Source organism: Podarcis erhardii (assembly GCF_964252035.2).
Source record: "Podarcis erhardii genome assembly, chromosome: 4".
Taxonomy (NCBI): Eukaryota; Metazoa; Chordata; class Lepidosauria; order Squamata; family Lacertidae; genus Podarcis; species Podarcis erhardii.
The window spans coordinates 60,242,661-60,248,660 of record NC_138508.1 but is presented as its reverse complement, the minus strand read 5'-3'; the positions used below and the strand labels follow the sequence as shown (position 1 = coordinate 60,248,660).

General features: G+C 57.5%; 1 long non-coding RNA gene across 4 annotated transcripts in view; it reads left to right on the top strand.

The window, feature by feature from the left end:
• The first annotated feature begins 4,333 nt into the window (after window positions 1-4,333).
• LOC309340258 overlaps window positions 4,334-6,000 on the top strand; it is a 62,566-nt gene continuing 60,899 nt past the window's right edge. For all 4 annotated transcript variants that reach the window (XR_014155895.1, XR_014155896.1, XR_014155897.1 and 1 more), the window contains exon 1: window positions 4,334-4,506. This is a non-coding gene — a long non-coding RNA (uncharacterized lncRNA). The remainder of the gene's footprint in view (window positions 4,507-6,000) is intronic.

The window sequence follows — 6,000 nt, the reverse complement described above, 5'->3', positions numbered from 1 at the left end:
CTGGTCCAGCTTTCCCTCTGCTCTCTTCATCTGAACTAGAGTTGTGAGGTAAGGCAAAGGCTGCTTCCCAGTACCAAAAAAGAACCAGAAGCGCAAAACAGAATTCCTCTGTAATTGTGGTTACCTAAAACCCTCCTCAGAAGGATAAAGGACTAAGGTAGCAGGACCATGAAAAGCCAAGCTTGGAGGTTGTCCGCAGACCTCTTACCAAGCTGAACCTAGATGCAATACTTTGAAGTAAAGCCCATTTGTTTCAGACTCCAGTGATTGTACTCAAATGGGCAACCAGGATAAAAGCACAGGTATGTATCACTTGCTTTAAAGAGTGGGTGTAAAGGCCACAGTGCTCCACACATTAAAAAATGTAGCCCAAGCAAACTTGCTAGTGAAATGAGGTGGATGGAAGCCAATATTCACATTGATCTCACTGTCACACGTGAGGGTATCACTGTTGACTGTGAAGTCATAATTCCAATACTTTCCAATGTGAAACCAACAACACAGATCAAGCATACAGGAAGAGCCATAGCTTAGTTGCAGAGCATCTGTTTTGCATGCAGAAGATCCCTGGTTCCATCCATCACTTCATCTCCAGGTAAGGCTGGAGGAGACCCTGCTATGAAATTGCCAGTCAGTGTAGGCAGTACTGAGCTTGATGGACCAATGGTCTGACTCAGCATAAGGCAACTTCCTATGTTCCATAGGTTTCCTGACACCCCCTCAAAGACAATGCTTTTCAAGGGAGGAAGTGAGGTACACCTTAAGTGAATGGAATGAGCCTTCAGACCTCACACAACCACCACTCCAGTTGTTTTTAGCAACTCATTTTTACTGCAGCTAAGCTTCCTCTCTCAAGGACAGGGCTGTGATAAAAAATACTATTTTGAAAGCACTGCCCCATGTGCAAGAATAATAGCAGATTTTATAAATTTCATATAATTCAGCTGATTTCCGCAGTATTCCTTAATGTTGAGGTATCAGGTATCAGGTGCAAAGTGCTTACTCCAGATCAGAATCTGGAGGATTACAGTTATAACAATTAATAAAGCAGGCCAGGTAGTCTCTGAAGACATTAAAGTCAATTGAATATTTGTCCTTAGCTCCAATGTGGAGTGAAGGGGCCCTGAAGTGTCAAACTCTGACATTCAGAACCTAAAATCATAACTGTAATTCAAAACAGGTCCCACTGATGTCAATGAGACTAAACAGGAGGCAAAATAATTCTAGATAAATATGTGTTCATAAACATGCTCAGAAAGGCATTCTGCTGCCTGAGGAAAGGTCAAGATGGCGACCCTCCCCATTCCACATGTAAAAAGAAGAAAGCCAAACATCGAAATCAGATCTTGCTTCAACACTGGGAACAGATAGCATCCACCACACCTGAAGGAAAACCTTCCATGACACACACACATCTGTCCCCCGACACCAACACCTGCATCTATTCCCCAACACCTACCACCCACTCCCTGCCCACCCTCTAGCATCTGCTGCCTGAGGCCACTGCCCCATTCTTCCTAATGGTAGTGCTGGCCCTGAACATGATAACTCGGAAGGAAATGTCAATTACGTTTTCATGAGACATCCAGCCATGCCTACTCTGTGTTGAGAAACTAAATGAGGATGAAGTCCGTATCAGTGTACATGAGATCTAAGCCTTAGTGTATAACACTGGTGTTTCAAACACCTCTGATCGGTAGGTAGACACCAGCGAGGCTTCCTTCCAAGTAAGTGTGATTAGGGATTGCAACGTAGTATGGACGCACATCGATTCAGCTATCATCTTCTTTGACCGTGTTCCCGCATCGAAGACTGCAACCCTAAGCACGCTGCTGAATAAGCCCTCCCCCGCCCCCCGGAGTACAGCGGGAATCGACTTCCCTGTAAACAGGCGTAGGATGGCACCGCATGTGTTAGCCCTGCTGCCTGAGGGCTTTTGCTGCGGCACAGCCAAGCCGCTGGCAGGCGGTGAAAGTAAACCCTATTAAAATGAGCAGGAGTTTGCGAGGAGGCAGCAATTGCAGAGCCTCCCTCTCTAGGCTGCAGCCCTTAAAAACTTCCGAAGTGAAAGTGTGCAGGAGAGAGGGTACTGTAGAGCAACCAGCAAGACTTTGCGCCCGGGTAAAGGGCGCCCGAACGGGCGGGCAGCTTTCGCTCCGCGCCGGAAGAGAGGCTCTCACCCCCCTCCCCCGATCTCCAGGCTCTGGCCTTGAGCTGCACCTTTCTCTCCGGGGTTGGCGAGGGAATTTCCCCGCGGCCCAGACTCGGGCTCCAGGCTGTTCGGCCTTCTCAGAAGCCGCCTGTCGCAGCTCCTTTCTTGGAGCGAGCGGGGTCAGCAACTGCGGGTGACGAGAAAAGAAAACCCTTGTAAACCCCAGCTTGGCGTGCGATTAGTCATCCCCAGAGTTCCCCTAAGTCAAAGAAAACTTGGCAATCCCCCAAAGCCGGAACCGTTAGGAGGGGCTACGCCTCCTGTTTCCCCATCACCACCAGCACCCCCCTCCTCCTAGGAAGGGCACGGTAGGGGCTGGGGGGCTGGGGGGGGGGCAGTGTGCGTTTCTGCCGCCGCGTATGTCAAAGCTCCTGCCGTCTTTCCAACGTTCGCGAAAGGTTTTCATCTTGGCAGCCAGATTAGCAACTAACGAAGTTCGGCGGCTGCAGCCCACACGACTTTAGTTGCCTGCGTTTATCCTTCAATAAAAGCCGATTCCTTTATTAGAAACAGGAGGCGCGTCTCCTACCGCCCCTCTCAAATCCCAACTGGCGAGGCGCAGCCCGACACCTCTCTACCCGCCCTCCTCGCCCCATCGATTCCCCTCTGGCAAAGCCACCGCCAAGCACTCCCGACGCCGCTGGCTGCCCCTGCTCGCACACCGGGGCCGGCCAGCAAGGCACACGGAGCCCCTGCCAGCCTCTCCTCCCTGGTGCAGGGAGTTAGTAACCCACAGCACACCCTCGATCGCGGGGGAGGGGGGCAGCCAACGTCTCCCTTGAAATCTCCCCTCGGGGGAGGCAGCCAGCCCGAATCTGCAAACTATTAATCCCTTTCTCACCAGGGGCAGCCAAACTACTAGGAGCAAATCCCCCGCTTCCCTGGGGCAAAGGTTTGAAATCCGTGCCTCCCCCCCCCCCGCAAAAAAACAAAACAAAAAACCCCCACACTCAAATCCTCTTCCCTTCCCCCATTCTCTCCCCATAGGTATAACCAATCTATTCATTTCTAAGACCATACAAACACACACCGCTCCCATCCAACACCTCCATCATCCTAACCAGCCCCCCCCCCTCCGGAGCACCTTCGTTCTTCCTTCGAGAAAAGTCGCTTCCTTTATTAGAAACAGAAGGCACGCCTTACCCCCTCCACAACCCCCTCCAATTAAAAAAAACACACACAAAAACACCAAACCTCGGGCGCAACCGCCCCCGCTTTCCCACCCCTAATAGCAGGGGGCCCTCCCCTTCTCAGGCGAAGCTAACACGCCCTTCCCTCTCCCTCAAATCCCTCATTACCAGGCGCAGCCAACCTCCCTCTCCTCCCGAAGCGCAGCCAACCACCCATCAAATCCCCCTTCGCCAGGCGCTGCTCCCGCTCCCTCCCTCCCCCTCCCTCCCCTCCCCCCGCATCAGCAGGTCTGAGAGGCAGCCGCGACGTATTTGCTTGTGCTCGTTCGCCAGCGCGGCCAGATTGAGCGAGCGAGGCTGCGAGGTTTTCCCGGGCGCCGCCGGGAGAGCTACGCTTGCTCTGGATGCCAACGGGCTCCCTGCCTATCCCTCGCGCTCTGCAGCGCGCTGGAGGCCCTGGGGAGCTTGTCGGTGCCAAAGCGAGGGCAGAGCCCGAGCCGCGGCTGCACGGCCGCTGTTGTGCGAAACGCCATTCGGCGAGCTCTGCTCGCAAAGCAGGCAGGTGATTCTGCCGAGCACAATGAAAGAGACCCTTTTCCCGGTTTAAACGGCGCTGAGCTGAAGCGGCTGGCTGGCTGGCTGGGGGCGGGGAAGAGGGGGAAGAGAGCGAAGCGAAAGCGCTGGGAGGCCAGCTGCGGTGGCGACACCCTCCGCGAAGCGGTTTGGCCCCGTCCCGGGGCGGCGGGACAAGCGACCTGGTGTTTTCCTGCGGGGAAGGCGGCGGCTCTCGCCGAGTCCTCCTTGGCACAGGCCCCAGAGCTCGCGGGACAGCGAAGCCTGCCCCGAGGGCGGGAAGAGGCGCGAGGAACAAAGCCCGGCGGCAGCCACCTCAGCCGCCCCAGGGCTGGCTGGCTGGCGGGGGAGGGCTAGGGAGGAGCGCTTGGGAAACGCCACCCGGGCGGGCGCGGGCCTGGCAGGGCTTCCGAGGCCTTCGCCGCGGGGAGCGAGGAGACCCCTTGCTGACGGCCAGGCTAAGCCGGGGGGGGGGAGGAGGAGGGGGGGCGCGAAGACAGGCCTCTCCAAAGCGGGAAGTTGCCGCTTGGCTGCCCGCCCTGGCGCGTCGCCTCGCTCCTCTCCTGAGGCCAGGGGCCTCCGCCGCCCACGGTGAGAACCGAAAGGGGGCCAGCCGGCAGTCTCGGCAGCGCGGGGGTGGGAGAGGGGAAACCCAGCCGCGGCGTCTGGAGACAGCGCTGCCTCTCGGCCCGGCGCGGGCCTCCCGCTCTTCTCGCCGCAGCGCTCGCTCGCCCAGCCGACGAGGGCGAAGAGAGCTGCTCTGAAGAAGCGGGCTCGCTGCGCAGCTCCGCACCAGCCACGGCTGGGAGCGGGAGGCCGGCGCGGGAGGCTGGCGGAGCGGCGGGGGCGGCTGCCGCCTGCTCTGTGCCTTGCGCGGCCCTGAGCTTCCACCTCTCGGCCTGCCTAAGGGCGCGCTTTGCAGAGCGAGCGAGCGAGCGAGGCAGACAGACACAGCCGCCGCCGCCGCCGCCGCGTGAGGCAGTCAGTCTCTGGGCCTGCTGCGTGACACGAAAAGATGGCGCTGCCTCGTCTTCCCTCCCCCTCCAGCAGCCAGCCTCCTTCCCTCTCGGCTGCCACTTCCTTCCCAGCCGCCTCGCCGGGCCGTTTAAAAGGCTTTCCCTCTTTCTTTTTCTTTCTTTCTTTTTCTTTTTGCAGCCGGACACTAGTGGGTCTCTCTTCTGCCTTTTCTCCCTGGCTCAGTGTCCTTGTTCCCCGCTCCATTTGGCTTGTTAACTTTCCTTCTCTTCCCCCTCCCCCAGCCCGCTTTTAATGTCAAGCAGCTTGCCGCGTGGGGGAGGGGAGCAGGGGGAGCCGGTGGACAAAGCCCGAGAAGCGAGAAAGGAAAAGTTCCGCCGCGGCCTCCCTCCCTCCCTCCCTCCCCCCTCCTCCGTTTCCTCCTCTCCTCCTCTCCCCCCCCCCCCGAGCCACCAGGGCGGGGAGGCCAAAGAGCTCGGAGCGGGTGGGGTGGGGGCTGCTCGAGACTCCCCGGGAGCAGGAAGGAAACCTCGCCAGAGAGTTTTGGCTGAGTTTCAGAGACACACACAAACAGAGAGAGAGAGACCCGAGCAGGAATCAAAGCCTTGCGGATTTGGGCTTCAAGCTGCTGCGAGCGCATGGAATAATGCGTCAGATTGGATCTGGGAACAGGCCGTCGATAAAGTGTCCTCTCCATCAGGTCCACCCCTACCGTTTCCCATTAACTGGGGACGGGGGAGGCAAAAGCCACCACACTCTTCCGGTCATGGCAGCATTTTAGCTTCGCATCGAAACCTCCCCCCCCCCCCGGTGGATCTTGGTGTGGGCTTCAATCCAGGGGTTCTTCCCTGCTTAGCGGAGTTGCGGACTAGAGGCTGCCGTGGGCCCAAGTGGCTCTGGTTCTCCCTGCCTGCCAGCTTTTATGCGTCTGTGCCTCCCACCCCCCACCCCTCTCTCCATCGTGCTCCTTTCTCCCCCTCTTCCCCCTTTCGGTTGTTTGATGTTGTTGTTCACTTCCTCCCCACCCATCACCTTTGCTGATGGATGGAAGGGGGTTGGGCTGCTGGAAGGGAAAAGAAAAGAGTTGATGCGCCAACGGCACACTACAGA